Raw genomic sequence first — 18,473 nt, 5'->3', positions numbered from 1 at the left:
TGCGGCCTCAAGTGGAATGTACACCGCGATGCCCTGACTCGAAATAATGCCGGATATCCCTGCAGTGACTTGAATGCAGGCTCGTCTTGCATCTCCCAAGACGAAAGGATGTCTGAATCCCCTGTGGAGACCACAGAGAAAGACCAAGTTCCCCACCTCATCGCGACCGGAGGCCTCACATCCTTTGAAAATTCCAGAGGTACGCAGAGATCAGTGCCTCCAAAGGAGACAATGCCTGACTCCTCGTGAAACTTGATATGAGTCCCAAGATTCCTGTGGCACGTGGAAAGGGACCTTTGGTCTCCCCCCTCAGCTGGAGAGGTGTCCCAATTGCCCTGCCAAGCCTCGAGGAGAATCCCGAGTTTTCCCTCGCAACTAGGCAGGAGTCCTGACGTCGCTGAACAAGCATATTTGTGGAAGGGCCATCCCTGTCGTAACTCAAGAATATACCCCAGGTTCCCGCCGCAACTCGAGAAAAACCATGAGACTTCCCCCTCGCCGAAAAATGAGGCCCCATACCGTGCACTGCGTGCAGAGCAATTCCGTGTTGCACATCACACATGAAAGGAGCCTTGATTTCCTTGATGGCACTCCAGAAAAACCCCAAGAACACTGTTTCAAGGCTAGAAGTATCCTGAGGTCACTGTAGCCACACGAAAGAGCTCCGTCGACCAAAAATCAACTCGAGATGAGAGGTTAGTCCCTGGCTTCGACTCCAGAGGAATACCACCTTACCACAAGCACCTCAAGAGGAGGCTTCACTCAGCTCTAGCTATGTGAGAGGGACCCTGAGTTTGCGGCCTCAAGTGGAATGGACACCGCGAAGCCCTGACGCGAAATAAGGCCGGATATCCCTGCAGTGACATGAATGCAGGCTCGTCTTGCATCTCCCAAGACGAAATGATGTCTGAATCCACTGTGGAGACAACAGAGAAAACCTACTTCCCCACCTCATCGCAACCGGAGGCCTCAAATCCTTTGAAAACTCCAGAGGTTACGCGGAGATCAGTGCCTCCAAAGGAGACGATGCCTGACTCCTCGTGAAACTTGATAGGAGTCCCAGGATTCCTGTGGCACATGGAAAGGGACCCTTGGTCTACCGCCTCAGCTGGAGAGGCGTCCCAGTTGCCCTGCCAAGCCCCCAGGAGAATCCCGAGTTGTCCCTCGCAACTAGGCAGGAGTCCTGACGTCGCTGAACAAACACGTGGGTGGAAGGGCCATCCCCGTCGTAACTCGAGAATATACCCCAGGTTCCCGCCGCAACTCGAGAAAAACCATGAGATTACCCCCTCGCCGCGAGATGAGACCCGATTCCCCTGCACTGCGGGCAGAGCAATTCCGTGTTGCACATCACACATGAAAGGAGCCTTGATTTCCTTGATGGCACTCCAGAGAAACCCCAAGAACACTGTTTCAAGGCTAGAGGGATCCTGAGGTCACTGTAGCAACAAGAAAGAGCTCCGTGGACCAAAAATCAACTCGAGATGAGAGGTTAGTCCCTGGATTCGACTCCAGAGGAATACCACCTTACCACAAGCACCTCAAGAGGAGGCTTCTCTCAACTATAGCTATGTGAGAGGGACCCTGAGTTTGCGGCCTCAAGTGGAATGGATACCACGATGCCCTGACTCGAAATACGGCCGGATATCCCTGCAGTGACTTGAATGCAGACTCGTCTTGCATCTCCCAAGAGGAAAGGATGTCTGAATCCCCTGTGGAGACCACAGAGAAAGACCTACTTCCCCACCTCATCGCGACCCGAGGCCTCAGATCTTTTGAAAACTCAAGAGGTACGCGGAGATCAGTGCCTCCAAAGGAGACGATGCCTGACTCCTCGTGAAACTTGATAGGATTCCCAGGATTCCTGTGGCACGTGGAAAGGGACCCTTGGTCTCCCGCCTCAGATGGAGAGGCGTCCCAATTGCCCTGCCAAGCCTCGAGGAGAATCCCGCGTTGTCCCTCGCAACTAGGCAGGAGTCCTGACATGGCTGAAGAAACACGTGTGTGGAAGGGCCATCCCCGTCGAAACTCGAGAATATACCCCAGGTTCCCGCCGCAACTCGAGAAAAACCATGAGACTTCCCCCTCGCCGCAAAATGAGGCCCGATTCCCCTGCACTGCATGCAGAGTAATTCCGTGTTGCACATCACACATGAAATGAGCCTTATTTTCCTTGATGGCACTCCAGAGAAACCCCAAGAACACTGTTTCAAGGCTAGAGGGATCCTGAGGTCACTGTAGCCACACTAAAGAGCTCCGTGGACCAAAAATCAACTCGAGATGAGAGGTTAGTCCCTGGCTTCCACTCCAGAGGAATACCACCTTACCACAAGCACCTCAAGATGACGCTTCTCTCAGCTCTAGGTATCTGAGAGGGACCCTGAGTTTGCGGCCTCAAGTGGAATGGACACCGTGATGCCCTGACTCGAAATAAGGCCGGATATCCTTGCAGTGACTTGAATGCAGGCTCGTCTTGCATCTCCCAAGACGAAAGTATGTCTGAATCCCCTGTGGAGACCATAGAAAAAGACCTAGTTCCCCACCTCATCACGACCAGAGGCCTCACATCCTTTGAAAACCCCAGAGGTACACGAAGATCAGTGCCTCCAAAGGAGACGATGGCTGACTCCTCGTGAAACTTGATAGGAGTCCCAGGTTTCCTGTGGCACGTGGAAAGGGACTCTTGGTCTCCCGCCTCAGCTGGAGAGGCATCCCAATTGCCCTGGCAAGCCTGGAGGAGAATCACGAGTTGTCCCTCGCAACTAGGAAGGAGTCCTGACGTCGCTGAACAAACACGTGGGTGGAAGGGCCATCCCCGTTGTAACTCGAGAATATACCCCAGGTTCCCGCCGCAACTCGAGAAAAACCATGAGACTTCCCCCTCGCCGCGAGATGAGGCCCGATTCCCCTGCACTGCATGCTGAGCAATCCGTGCTGCATATCAAACATGAAAGGAGCCTTGATTTCCTTGATGGCACTCCAGAGAAACGCCAAGAACACTGTTTCAAGGCTAGAGGGATCCTGAGGTCACTGTAGCAACACGAAACAGCTCCGTGGACCAAGAATCAACTCGAGATGAGAGGTTAGTCCCTAGCTTCGACTCCAGAGGAATACCACCTTACCACAAGCACCTCAAGAGGAGGCTTCTCTCAGCTCTAGATATGTGAGAGGGACCCTGAGTTTGCGGCCTTATGTGGAATGGACACCGTGATGCCCTGACTCGAAATAAGGCCGAATATCCCTGCAGTGACTTGAATGCAGGCTCGTCTTGCATCTCCCAAGACGAAAGGATGTCTGAATCCCCTGTGGAGACCACAGAGAAAACCTACTTCCCCACCTCATCGTGACCGGAGGCCTCACATCATTTGAAAACTCCAGAGGTACGCGGAGATCAGTGCCTCCAAAGGAGACGATGCCTGACTCCTCCGGAAACTTGATAGGAGTCCCAGGTTTCCTGTGGCACGTGGAAAGGGACCCTTGGTCTCCCGCCTCAGCTGGAGAGGCGTCCCAATTGCCCTGCCAAGCCTCGAGGAGAATCCCGAGTTGTCCCTCGCAACTAGGCAGGAGTCCTGACGTCGCTGAACAAACACGTGTGTGGAAGGGCCATCACCGTCGTAACTCGAGAATATACCCCAGGTTCCCGCCGCAACTCGAGAAAAACCATGAGACTTCCCCCTCGCCGCGAGATGAGGCCCGATTCCCCTGCACTGCGTGCAGAGCAATTCCGTGTTGCACATCACACATGAAAGGAGCCTTGATTTCCTTGATGGCACTCCAGAGAAACCCCAAGAACACTGTTTCAAGGCTAGAGGGATCCTGAGGTCACTGTAGCAACACGAAAGAGCTCCGTGGACCAAAAATCAACTCGAGATGAGAGGTTAGTCCCTGGCTTCGACTCCAGAGGAATACCACCTTACCACAAGCACCTCAAGAGGAGGCTTCTCTCAGCTCTAGCTATGTGAGAGGGACCCTGAGTTTGCGGCCTCAAGTGGAATGGACACCGCGATGCCCTGACTCGAAATAATGCCGGATATCCCTGCAGTGACTTGAATGCAGGCTCGTCTTGCATCTCCCAAGACGAAAGGATGTCTGAATCCCCTGTGGAGACCACAGAGAAAGACCAAGTTCCCCACCTCATCGCGACCGGAGGCCTCACATCCTTTGAAAATTCCAGAGGTACGCAGAGATCAGTGCCTCCAAAGGAGACATTGCCTGACTCCTCGTGAAACTTGATATGAGTCCCAAGATTCCTGTGGCACGTGGAAAGGGACACTTAGTCTCCCCCCTCAGCTGGAGAGGCGTCCCAATTGCCCTGCCAAGCCTCGAGGAGAATCCCGAGTTGTCCCTCGCAACTAGGCAGGAGTCCTGACGTCGCTGAAGAAACACGTGTGTGGAAGGGCCATCCCCGTCGTAACTCGAGAATATACCCCAGGTTCCCGACGCAACTCGAGAAAAACCATGAGACTTCCCCCTCGCCGCGAGATGAGGCCCGATTCCCCTGCACTGCGTGCAGAGCAATTCCGTCTTGCACATCACACATCAAAGGAGCCTTGATTTCCTTGATGGCACTCGAGAGAAACCCCAAGAACACTGTTTCAAGGTAGAGGGATCCTGAGGTCACTGTAGCCACACAAAAGAGCTCCGTGGACCAAAAATCAACTCGAGTTGAGAGGTTAGTCCCTAGCTTCGACTCCAGAGGAATACCACCTTACCACAAGCACCTCAAGAGGAGGCTTCTCTCAGCTCTAGATATGTGAGAGGGACCCTGAGTTTGCGGCCTCAAGTGGAATGGACACCGTGATGCCCTGACTCGAAATAAGGCCGAATATCCCTGCAGTGACTTGAATGCAGGCTCGTCTTGCATCTCCCAAGACGAAAGGATGTCTGAATCCCCTGTGGAGACCACAGAGAAAGACCTACTTTCCCACCTCATCGCGACCGGAGGCGTCACATCCTTTGAAAACTCCAGAGGTACGTGGAGATCAGTGCCTCCAAAGGAGACGATGCCTGACTCCTCGTGAAACTTGATAGGAGTCCCAGGATTCCTGTGGCACGTGGAAAGGGACCCTTGGTCTCCCGCCTCAGCTGGAGAGGCGTCCCTATTGCCCTACCAAGCCTCGAGGAGAATCCCGAGTGGTCCCTCGCAACAAGGCAGGAGTCCTGATGTCGCTGAACAAACACGTGTGTGGAAGGGCCATCCCCGTCGTAACTCGAGAATATACCCCAGGTTCCCGCCGCAACTCGAGAAAAACCATGAGACTTCCCCCTCGCCGCAAAATGAGGCCCGATTCCCCTGCACTGCATGCAGAGTAATTCCGTGTTGCACATCACACATGAAAGGAGCATTATTTTCCTTGATGGCACTCCAGAGAAACCCCAAGAACACTGTTTCAAGGCTAGAGGGATCCTGAGGTCACTGTAGCAACACGAAACAGCTCCGTGGACCAAGAATCAACTCGAGATGAGAGGTTAGTCCCTGGCTTCGACTCCAGAGGAATACCACCTTACCACAAGCACCTCAAGAGGAGGCTTCTCTCAGCTCTAGCTATGTGAGAGGGACCCTGAGTTTGCGGCCTCAAATGGAATGGACACCGTGATGCCCTGACTCGAAATAAGGCCGAATATCCCTGCAGTGACTTGAATGCAGGCTCGTTTTGCATCTCCCAAGACGAAAGGATGTCTGAATCCCCTGTGGAGACCACAGAGAAAGACCTACTTTCCCACCTCATCGCGACCGGAGGCGTCACATCCTTTGAAAACTCCAGAGGTACGCGGAGATCAGTGCCTCCAAAGGAGACGATGCCTGACTCCTCGTGAAACTTGATAGGAGTCCCAGGATTCCTGTGGCACGTGGAAAGGGACCCTTGGTCTCCCGCCTCAGCTGGAGAGGCGTCCCAATTGCCCTGCCAAGCCTCGAGGAGAATCCCGAGTTGTCCCTCGCAACAAGGCAGGAGTCCTGACGTCGCTGAAGAAACACGTGTGTGGAAGGGCCATCCCAGTCGTAAGTCGAGAATATACCCCAGGTTCCCGCCGCAACTCGAGAAAAACCATGAGACTTCCCCCTCGCCGCGAGATGAGGCCTGATTCCCCTGCACTGCGTGCAGAGCAATTCCGTGTTGCACATCACACATGAAAGGAGCCTTGATTTCCTTGATGGTACTGCAGAGAAACCCCAAGAATACTGTTTCAAGGCTAGAGGGATCCTGAGGTCACTGTAGCAACACGAAAGAGATCCGTGGACCAAAAATCAACTCGAGATGAGAGGTTAGTCCCTGGCTTCGACTCGAGAGGAATAACACCTTACCTAAAGCACCTCAAGAGGAGGCTTCTCTCAGCTCTAGCTATGTGAGAGGGACCCTGAGTTTGCGGCCTCAAGTGGAATGTACACCGCGATGCCCTGACTCGAAATAATGCCGGATATCCCTGCAGTGACTTGAATGTAGGCTCGTCTTGCATCTCCCAAGACGAAAGGATGTCTGAATCCCCTGTGGAGACCACAGAGAAAGACCAAGTTCCCCACCTCATCGCGACCGGAGGCCTCACATCCTTTGAAAATTCCAGAGGTACGCAGAGATCAGTGCCTCCAAAGGAGACAATGCCTGACTCCTCGTGAAACTTGATATGAGTCCCAAGATTCCTGTGGCACGTGGAAAGGGACCTTTGGTCTCCCCCCTCAGCTGGAGAGGTGTCCCAATTGCCCTGCCAAGCCTCGAGGAGAATCCCGAGTTTTCCCTCGCAACTAGGCAGGAGTCCTGACGTCGCTGAACAAGCATATTTGTGGAAGGGCCATCCCTGTCGTAACTCAAGAATATACCCCAGGTTCCCGCCGCAACTCGAGAAAAACCATCAGACTTCCCCCTCGCCGAAAAATGAGGCCCCATACCGTGCACTGCGTGCAGAGCAATTCCGTGTTGCACATCACACATGAAAGGAGCCTTGATTTCCTTGATGGCACTCCAGAAAAACCCCAAGAACACTGTTTCAAGGCTAGAAGTATCCTGAGGTCACTGTAGCCACACGAAAGAGCTCCGAGGCCCAAAAATCAACTCGAGATGAGAGGTTAGTCCCTGGCTTCGACTCCAGAAGTATATCACCTTACCACAAGCACCTCAAGAGGAGGCTTCTCTCAGCTCTAGGTATGTGAGAGGGACCCTGATTTGCGGCCTCAAGTGGAATGGACACCGCGATGCCCTGACTCGAAATAAGGCCGGATATCCCTGCAGTGACTTGAATGCTGGCTCGTCTTGCATCTCCCAAGACGAAAGGATGTCTGAATCCCCTGTGGAGACCACAGAAAAAGAACTAGTTCCCCACCTCATCGCGACCGGAGGCCTCACATCCTTTGAAAACTCCAGAGGTACGCGGAGATCAGTGCCTCCAAAGGAGACGATGCCTGACTCCTCGTGAAACTTGATAGGAGTCCCAGGATTCCTGTGGCACGGGGAAAGGGACCCTTGGTCTCCCGCCTCAGCTGGAGAGGCGTCCCAATTGCCCTGCCAAGCCTCGAGGAGAATCCCGAGTTGTCCCTCGCAACTAGGCAGGAGTCCTGACGCGGCTGAACAAACACGTGTGTGTAATGGCCATCCCCGTCGTAACTCGAGAATATACCCCAGGTTCCCGATGCAACTCGAGAAAAACCATGAGACTTCCCCCTCGCCGCGAGATGAGGCCCGATTCCCCTGCACTGCATGCAGAGCAATTCCGTCTTGCACATCACACATCAAAGGAGCCTTGATTTCCTTGATGGCACTCGAGAGAAACCCCAAGAACACTGTTTCAAGGTAGAGGGATCCTGAGGTCACTGTAGCCACACAAAAGAGCTCCGTGGACCAAAAATCAACTCGAGTTGAGAGGTTAGTCCCTGGCTTCGACTCCAGAGGAATACCACCTTACCACAAGCACCTCAAGAGGAGGCTTCTCTCAGCTCTAGATATGTGAGAGGGACCCTGAGTTTGCGGCCTCAAGTGGAATGGACACCGTGATGCCCTGACTCGAAATAAGGCCGGATATCCCTGCAGTGACTTGAATGCAGGCTCGTCTTGCATCTCCCAAGACGAAATGATGTCTGAATCCACTGTGGAGACCACAGAGAAAACCTACTTCCCCACCTCATCGCAACCGGAGGCCTCAAATCCTTTGAAAACTCCAGAGGTACGCGGAGATCAGTGCCTCCAAAGGAGACGATGCCTGACTCCTCGTGAAACTTGATAGGAGTCCCAGGATTCTTGTGGCATATGGAAAGGGACCCTTGGTCTACCGCCTCAGCTGGAGAGGCGTCCCAATTGCCCTGCCAAGCACCCAGGAGAATCCCGAGTTGTCCCTCGCAACTAGGCAGGAGTCATGACGTCGCTGAACAAACACGTGGGTGGAAGGGCCTCCCCGTCGTAAGTCGAGAATATACCCCAGGTTCCCGCCGCACCTCGAGAAAAACCATGAGACTACCCCCTCGCTGTGAGATGAGGCCCGATTCCCCTGCACTGCGGGCAGAGCAATTCCGTGTGGCACATCACACATGAAAGGAGCCTTGATTTCCTTGATGGCACTCCAGAGAAAACCCAAGAACAGTGTTTCAAGGCTAGAGGGAAACTGAGGTCACTGTAGCAACATGAAAGAGCTCCGTGGACCAAGAATCAACTCGAGATGAGAGGTTAGTCCCTGGATTCGACTCCAGAGGAATACCACCTTACCACAAGCACCTCAAGAGGAGGCTTCTCTCAGCTCTATGTATGTGAGAGGGACCCTGATTTTGCGGCCTCAAGTGGAATGGACACCGCGATGCCCTGACTCGATATAAGGCCGGATATCCCTGCAGTGACTTGAATGCAGGCTCGTCTTGCATCTCCCAAGATGAAAGGATGTCTGAATCCCCTGTGGAGACCACAGAGAAAGACCTACTTCCCCACCTCATCGCGACCCGAGGCCTCAGATCTTTTGAAAACTCCAGAGGTACGCGGAGATCAGTGCCTCCAAAGGAGACGATGCCTGACTCCTCGTGAAACTTGATAGGATTCCCAGGATTCCTGTGGCACGTGGAAAGGGACCCTTGGTCTCCCGCCTCAGATGGAGAGGCGTCACAATTGCCCTGCCAAGCCTCGAGGAGAATCCCGCGTTGTCCCTTGCAACTAGGCAGGAGTCCAGACATGGCTGAACAAACACGTGGGTGGAAGGGCCATCCCCGTCGTAACTCGAGAATATACCCCAGGTTCCCGCCGCAAATCGAGAAAAACCATGAGATTTCTCCCTCACCGCGAGATGAGGCCCGATTCCCCTGCACTGCGTGCAGAGCAATGCCCTGTTGCACATCACACAGGGAAGGAGCCTTGATTTCCTTGATGGCACTCCAGAGAAACCCCAAGAACACTGTTTCAAGGCTAGAGGGATCCTGAGGTCACTGTAGCAACACGAAAGAGCTCCATGGACCAAAATTCAACTCGAGATGAGAGGTTAGTCCCTGGCTTCGACTCCAGAGGAATACCACCTTACCACAAGCACCTCAAGAGGAGGCTTCTCTCAGCTCTAGCTATGTGAGAGGGACCCTGAGTTTGCGGCCTCAAGTGGAATGGACACCGAGATGCCCTGACTCGGAATAAGGCCGGATATCCCTGCAGTGACTTAAATGCAGGCTCGTTTTGCATCTCCAAGACGAAAGGATGTCTGAATCCCCTGTGGAGACCACAGAGAAAGACGTAGTTCCCCACCTCATCGCGACCGGAGGCCTCACATCCTTTGAAAACTCCAGAGGTACGCGGAGATCAGTGCCTCCAAAGGAGACGATGCCTGACTCCTCGTGAAACTTGAAAGGAGTCCCAGGATTTCTGTGGCACGTGGAAAGGGAGCCTTGGTCTCCCGCCTCAGCTGGAGAGGCGTCACAATTGCCCTGCCACGCCTCGAGGAGAATCCCGAGTTGTCCCTCGCAACTAGGCAGGAGTCCTGACATGGCTGAACAAACACGTGGGTGGAAGGGCCATCCCCGTAGTAACTCGAGAATATACCCCAGGTTCCCGCCGCAACTCGAGAAAAACCATGAGACTTCCCCCTCGCCGCGAGATGAGGCCCGATTCCCCTGCACTGCGTGCAGAGCAATTCCGTGTTGCACATCAAACATGAAAGGAGCCTTGATTTCCTTAATGGCACTCCAGAGAAACCCCAAGAACACTGTTTCAAGACTAGAGGGATCCTGAGGTCACTGTAGCAACACGAAAGAGCTACGTGGACCAAAAATCAACTCGAGATGAGAGGTTAGTCCCTGGCTTCGACTCCAGAGGAATACCACCTTACCACAAGCACCTCAAGAGGAGGATTCTCTCAGCTCTAGGTATATGAAAGGGACCCTGATTTTGCGGCCTCAAGTGGAATGGATACAGCGATGCCCTGACTCGAAATAAGGCTGGATATCCCTGCAGTAACTTGAATGCAGGCTCGTCTTGCATCTGCCAAGATGAAAGGATGTCTGAATCCCCTGTGGAGACCACAGAGAAAGACCTAGTTGCCCACCTCATCGCGACCGGAGGCCTCACATCCTTTGAAAACTCCAGAGGTACGCGGAGATCAGTGCCTCCAAAGGAGACGATGCCTGACTCCTCGTGAACCTTGATAGGAGTCCCAGGATTCCTGTGGCACGTGGAAAGGGACCCTTGGTCTCCCGCCTCAGCTGGAGAGGCGTCCCAATTGCTCTGCCAAGCCTCGAGGAGAATCCCGAGTTGTCCCTCGCAACTAGGCAGGAGTCCTGACGTCGCTGAACAAACACGTGTGTGGAAGGGCCATTCCCGTTGTAACTCGAAAACATACCCCAGGTTCCCGCCGCAACTCGAGAAAAACCTGAGACTTCCCCCTCGCCGTGAGATGAGGCCCGATTCCCCTGCACTGCGTGCAGAATAATTCCGTGTTGCACATCACACATGAAAGGAGCCTTGATTACCTTGATGGCACTCCAGAGAAACCCCAAGAACACTGTTTCAAGGCTAGAGGGATCCTGAGGTCACTGTAGCAACACGAAAGAGCTCCGTGGACGAAAAATCAACTCGAGATGAGAGGTTAGTCCCTGGCTTCGACTCCAGAGGAATACCACCTTACCTCAAGCACCTCAAGAGGAGGCTTCTCTCAGCTCTATGTATGTGAGAGGGACCCTGATTTTGCGGCCTCAAGTGGAATGGACACTGCGATGCCCTGACACGAAATAAGGCCGGATATCCCTGCAGTGACTTGAATGCAGGCTCGTCTTGCATCTCCCAAAAAGAAAGGTTGTCTGAATCCCCTGTGGAGACCACAGAGAAAGACCTAGTTCCCCACCTCATCGCGACCGGAGGCCTCACATCCTTTGAAAACTCCAGAGGTACGCGGAGATCAGTGCCTCCAAAGGAGACGATGCTTAAATCCTCGTGAAACTTGATAGGAGTCCCAGGATTCCTGTGGCACGTGGAAAGGGACCCTTGGTCTCCCGCCTCAGCTGGAGAGGCGTCCCAATTGCCCTGCCAAGCCTCGAGGAGAATCCCGAGTTGTCCCTCGCAACTAGGCAGGAGTCTGACGTCGCTGAACAAACACGTGGGTGGAAGGGCCATCCCCGTCGTAACTCGAGAATATACCCCAGGTTCCCGCCGCAACTCGAGAAAAACCATGAGACTTCCCCCTCGCCGCGAGATGAGGCCCGATTCCCTGCACTGCGTGCAGAGCAATTCCGTGTTGCACATCACACATGAAAGGAGCCTTGATTTCCTTAATGGCACTCCAGAGAAACCCCAAGAACACTGTTTCAAGACTAGAGGGATCCTGAGGTCACTGTAGCAACACGAAAGAGCTACGTGGACCAAAAATCAACTCGAGATGAGAGGTTAGTCCCTGGCTTCGACTCCAGCGGAATACCACCTTACCACAAGCACCTCAAGAGGAGGCTTCTCTCAGCTCTAGGTATCTGAGAGTGACCCTGAGTTTGCGGCCTCAAGTGGAATGGAAACTGCGATGCCCTGACGCGAAATAAGGCCGGTTATCCCTGCAGGGACTTGAATGCAGGCTCGTCTTGCATCTCCCAAGATGAAAGGATATCTGAATCCCCTGTGGAGACCACAGAGAAAGACCTAGTTCCCCACCTCATCGCGACCGGATGCCTCACATCCTTTGAAAACTCCAGAGGTACGCGTATATCAGTGCCTCCAAAGGAGACGATGCCTGACTCGTCGTGAACCTTGATAGGAGTCCCAGGATTCCTGTGGCTCGTGGAAAGGGACCCTTGGTCTCCCGCCTCAGCTGGAGCGGCGTCCCAATTGCCCTGCCAAGCCTCGAGGAGAATCCCGAGTTGTTCCTCGCAACTAGGCAGGAGTCCTGACGTCGCTGAACAAACACGTGGGTGGAAGGGCCATCCCCGTCGTAACTCGAGAATATACCCCAGGTTCCCGCCGCAACTCGAGAAAAAATATGAGACTTCCCCCTCGCCGCGAGATGAGGCCCGATTCCCCTGACCTGCGTGCAGAGCAATTCCGTGTTGCACATCACACATGAAAGGAACCTTGATTTCCTTGATGGCACTCCAGAGAAACCCCAAGAACACTGTTTCAAGGCTAGAGGGATCCTGAGGTCACTGTAGCCACACGAAAGAGCTCCGTGGACCAAAAATCAACTCGAGATGAGAGGTTAGTCCCTGGCTTCGACTCGAGAGGAATAACACCTTACCTAAAGCACCTCAAGAGGAGGCTTCTCTCAGCTCTAGCTATGTGAGAGGGACCCTGAGTTTGCGGCCTCAAGTGGAATGTACACCGCGATGCCCTGACTCGAAATAATGCCGGATATCCCTGCAGTGACTTGAATGCAGGCTCGTCTTGCATCTCCCAAGACGAAAGGATGTCTGAATCCCCTGTGGAGACCACAGAGAAAGACCAAGTTCCCCACCTCATCGCGACCGGAGGCCTCACATCCTTTGAAAATTCCAGAGGTACGCAGAGATCAGTGCCTCCAAAGGAGACAATGCCTGACTCCTCGTGAAACTTGATATGAGTCCCAAGATTCCTGTGGCACGTGGAAAGGGACCTTTGGTCTCCCCCCTCAGCTGGAGAGGTGTCCCAATTGCCCTGCCAAGCCTCGAGGAGAATCCCGAGTTTTCCCTCGCAACTAGGCAGGAGTCCTGACGTCGCTGAACAAGCATATTTGTGGAAGGGCCATCCCTGTCGTAACTCAAGAATATACCCCAGGTTCCCGCCGCAACTCGAGAAAAACCATCAGACTTCCCCCTCGCCGAAAAATGAGGCCCCATACCGTGCACTGCGTGCAGAGCAATTCCGTGTTGCACATCACACATGAAAGGAGCCTTGATTTCCTTGATGGCACTCCAGAAAAACCCCAAGAACACTGTTTCAAGGCTAGAAGTATCCTGAGGTCACTGTAGCCACACGAAAGAGCTCCGAGGACCAAAAATCAACTCGAGATGAGAGGTTAGTCCCTGGCTTCGACTCCAGAAGTATATCACCTTACCACAAGCACCTCAAGAGGAGGCTTCTCTCAGCTCTAGGTATGTGAGAGGGACCCTGATTTGCGGCCTCAAGTGGAATGGACACCGCAATGCCCTGACTCGAAATAAGGCCGGATATCCCTGCAGTGACTTGAATGCTGGCTCGTCTTGCATCTCCCAAGACGAAAGGATGTCTGAATCCCCTGTGGAGACCACAGAAAAAGAACTAGTTCCCCACCTCATCGCGACCGGAGGCCTCACATCCTTTGAAAACTCCAGAGGTACGCGGAGATCAGTGCCTCCAAAGGAGACGATGCCTGACTCCTCGTGAAACTTGATAGGAGTCCCAGGATTCCTGTGGCACGGGGAAAGGGACCCTTGGTCTCCCGCCTCAGCTGGAGAGGCGTCCCAATTGCCCTGCCAAGCCTCGAGGAGAATCCCGAGTTGTCCCTCGCAACTAGGCAGGAGTCCTGACGCGGCTGAACAAACACGTGTGTGTAATGGCCATCCCCGTCGTAACTCGAGAATATACCCCAGGTTCCCGATGCAACTCGAGAAAAACCATGAGACTTCCCCCTCGCCGCGAGATGAGGCCCGATTCCCCTGCACTGCATGCAGAGCAATTCCGTCTTGCACATCACACATCAAAGGAGCCTTGATTTCCTTGATGGCACTCGAGAGAAACCCCAAGAACACTGTTTCAAGGTAGAGGGATCCTGAGGTCACTGTAGCCACACAAAAGAGCTCCGTGGACCAAAAATCAACTCGAGTTGAGAGGTTAGTCCCTGGCTTCGACTCCAGAGGAATACCACCTTACCACAAGCACCTCAAGAGGAGGCTTCTCTCAGCTCTAGATATGTGAGAGGGACCCTGAGTTTGCGGCCTCAAGTGGAATGGACACCGTGATGCCCTGACTCGAAATAAGGCCGGATATCCCTGCAGTGACTTGAATGCAGGCTCGTCTTGCATCTCCCAAGACGAAATGATGTCTGAATCCACTGTGGAGACCACAGAGAAAACCTACTTCCCCACCTCATCGCAACCGGAGGCCTCAAATCCTTTGAAAACTCCAGAGGTACGCGGAGATCAGTGCCTCCAAAGGAGACGATGCCTGACTCCTCGTGAAACTTGATAGGAGTCCCAGGATTCTTGTGGCATATGGAAAGGGACCCTTGGTCTACCGCCTCAGCTGGAGAGGCGTCCCAATTGCCCTGCCAAGCACCCAGGAGAATCCCGAGTTGTCCCTCGCAACTAGGCAGGAGTCATGACGTCGCTGAACAAACACGTGGGTGGAAGGGCCTCCCCGTCGTAAGTCGAGAATATACCCCAGGTTCCCGCCGCACCTCGAGAAAAACCATGAGACTACCCCCTCGCTGTGAGTTGAGGCCCGATTCCCCTGCACTGCGGGCAGAGCAATTCCGTGTGGCACATCACACATGAAAGGAGCCTTGATTTCCTTGATGGCACTCCAGAGAAAACCCAAGAACAGTGTTTCAAGGCTAGAGGGAAACTGAGGTCACTGTAGCAACATGAAAGAGCTCCGTGGACCAAGAATCAACTCGAGATGAGAGGTTAGTCCCTGGCTTCGACTCCAGAGGAATACCACCTTACCACAAGCACCTCAAGAGGAGGCTTCTCTCAGCTCTATGTATGTGAGAGGGACCCTGATTTTGCGGCCTCAAGTGGAATGGACACCGCGATTCCCTGACTCGATATAAGGCCGGATATCCCTGCAGTGACTTGAATGCAGGCTCGTCTTGCATCTCCCAAGATGAAAGGATGTCTGAATCCCCTGTGGAGACCACAGAGAAAGACCTACTTCCCCACCTCATCGCGACCCGAGGCCTCAGATCTTTTGAAAACTCCAGAGGTACGCGGAGATCAGTGCCTCCAAAGGAGACGATGCCTGACTCCTCGTGAAACTTGATAGGATTCCCAGGATTCCTGTGGCACGTGGAAAGGGACCCTTGGTCTCCCGCCTCAGATGGAGAGGCGTCACAATTGCCCTGCCAAGCCTCGAGGATAATCCCGCGTTGTCCCTTGCAACTAGGCAGGAGTCCTGACATGGCTGAACAAACACGTGGGTGGAAGGGCCATCCCCGTCGTAACTCGAGAATATACCCCAGGTTCCCGCCGCAAATCGAGAAAAACCATGAGATTTCTCCCTCACCGCGAGATGAGGCCCGATTCCCCTGCACTGCGTGCAGAGCAATGCCCTGTTGCACATCACACAGGGAAGGAGCCTTGATTTCCTTGATGGCACTCCAGAGAAACCCCAAGAACACTGTTTCAAGGCTAGAGGGATCCTGAGGTCACTGTAGCAACACGAAAGAGCTCCATGGACCAAAATTCAACTCGAGATGAGAGGTTAGTCCCTGGCTTCGACTCCAGAGGAATACCACCTTACCACAAGCACCTCAAGAGGAGGCTTCTCTCAGCTCTAGCTATGTGAGAGGGACCCTGAGTTTGCGGCCTCAAGTGGAATGGACACCGAGATGCCCTGACTCGGAATAAGGCCGGATATCCCTGCAGTGACTTAAATGCAGGCTCGTTTTGCATCTCCAAGACGAAAGGATGTCTGAATCCCCTGTGGAGACCACAGAGAAAGACGTAGTTCCCCACCTCATCGCGACCGGAGGCCTCACATCCTTTGAAAACTCCAGAGGTACGCGGAGATCAGTGCCTCCAAAGGAGACGATGCCTGACTCCTCGTGAAACTTGAAAGGAGTCCCAGGATTTCTGTGGCACGTGGAAAGGGAGCCTTGGTCTCCCGCCTCAGCTGGAGAGGCGTCACAATTGCCCTGCCACGCCTCGAGGAGAATCCCGAGTTGTCCCTCGCAACTAGGCAGGAGTCCTGACATGGCTGAACAAACACGTGGGTGGAAGGGCCATCCCCGTAGTAACTCGAGAATATACCCCAGGTTCCCGCCGCAACTCGAGAAAAACCATGAGACTTCCCCCTCGCCGCGAGATGAGGCCCGATTCCCCTGCACTGCGTGCAGAGCAATTCCGTGTTGCACATCACACATGAAAGGAGCCTTGATTTCCTTAATGGCACTCCAGAGAAACCCCAAGAACACTGTTTCAAGACTAGAGGGATCCTGAGGTCACTGTAGCAACACGAAAGAGCTACGTGGACCAAAAATCAACTCGAGATGAGAGGTTAGTCCCTGGCTTCGACTCCAGAGGAATACCACCTTACCACAAGCACCTCAAGAGGAGGATTCTCTCAGCTCTAGGTATATGAAAGGGACCCTGATTTTGCGGCCTCAAGTGGAATGGATACAGCGATGCCCTGACTCGAAATAAGGCTGGATATCCCTGCAGTAACTTGAATGCAGGCTCGTCTTGCATCTGCCAAGATGAAAGGATGTCTGAATCCCCTGTGGAGACCACAGAGAAAGACCTAGTTGCCCACCTCATCGCGACCGGAGGCCTCACATCCTTTGAAAACTCCAGAGGTACGCGGAGATCAGTGCCTCCAAAGGAGACGATGCCTGACTCCTCGTGAACCTTGATAGGAGTCCCAGGATTCCTGTGGCACGTGGAAAGGGACCCTTGTTCTCCCGCCTCAGCTGGAGAGGCGTCCCAATTGCTCTGCCAAGCCTCGAGGAGAATCCCGAGTTGTCCCTCGCAACTAGGCAGGAGTCCTGACGTCGCTGAACAAACACGTGTGTGGAAGGGCCATTCCCGTTGTAACTCGAAAACATACCCCAGGTTCCCGCCGCAACTCGAGAAAAACCTGAGACTTCCCCCTCGCCGTGAGTTGAGGCCCGATTCCCCTGCACTGCGTGCAGAATAATTCCGTGTTGCACATCACACATGAAAGGAGCCTTGATTACCTTGATGGCACTCCAGAGAAACCCCAAGAACACTGTTTCAAGGCTAGAGGGATCCTGAGGTCACTGTAGCAACACGAAAGAGCTCCGTGGACGAAAAATCAACTCGAGATGAGAGGTTAGTCCCTGGCTTCGACTCCAGAGGAATACCACCTTACCTCAAGCACCTCAAGAGGAGGCTTCTCTCAGCTCTATGTATGTGAGAGGGACCCTGATTTTGCGGCCTCAAGTGGAATGGACACTGCGATGCCCTGACACGAAATAAGGCCGGATATCCCTGCAGTGACTTGAATGCAGGCTCGTCTTGCATCTCCCAAAAAGAAAGGTTGTCTGAATCCCCTGTGGAGACCACAGAGAAAGACCTAGTTCCCCACCTCATCGCGACCGGAGGCCTCACATCCTTTGAAAACTCCAGAGGTACGCGGAGATCAGTGCCTCCAAAGGAGACGATGCTTAAATCCTCGTGAAACTTGATAGGAGTCCCAGGATTCCTGTGGCACGTGGAAAGGGACCCTTGGTCTCCCGCCTCAGCTGGAGAGGCGTCCCAATTGCCCTGCCAAGCCTCGAGGAGAATCCCGAGTTGTCCCTCGCAACTAGGCAGGAGTCTGACGTCGCTGAACAAACACGTGGGTGGAAGGGCCATCCCCGTCGTAACTCGAGAATATACCCCAGGTTCCCGCCGCAACTCGAGAAAAACCATGAGACTTCCCCCTCGCCGCGAGATGAGGCCCGATTCCCTGCACTGCGTGCAGAGCAATTCCGTGTTGCACATCACACATGAAAGGAGCCTTGATTTCCTTAATGGCACTCCAGAGAAACCCCAAGAACACTGTTTCAAGACTAGAGGGATCCTGAGGTCACTGTAGCAACACGAAAGAGCTACGTGGACCAAAAATCAACTCGAGATGAGAGGTTAGTCCCTGGCTTCGACTCCAGCGGAATACCACCTTACCACAAGCACCTCAAGAGGAGGCTTCTCTCAGCTCTAGGTATCTGAGAGTGACCCTGAGTTTGCGGCCTCAAGTGGAATGGAAACTGCGATGCCCTGACGCGAAATAAGGCCGGTTATCCCTGCAGGGACTTGAATGCAGGCTCGTCTTGCATCTCCCAAGATGAAAGGATATCTGAATCCCCTGTGGAGACCACAGAGAAAGACCTAGTTCCCCACCTCATCGCGACCGGATGCCTCACATCCTTTG

Source organism: Cervus elaphus, chromosome 10 (genome assembly GCF_910594005.1).
Source record: "Cervus elaphus chromosome 10, mCerEla1.1, whole genome shotgun sequence".
Taxonomy (NCBI): Eukaryota; Metazoa; Chordata; class Mammalia; order Artiodactyla; family Cervidae; genus Cervus; species Cervus elaphus.
The sequence above is the reverse complement of the archived record's forward strand: the minus strand, read 5'-3'. Positions refer to the sequence as shown.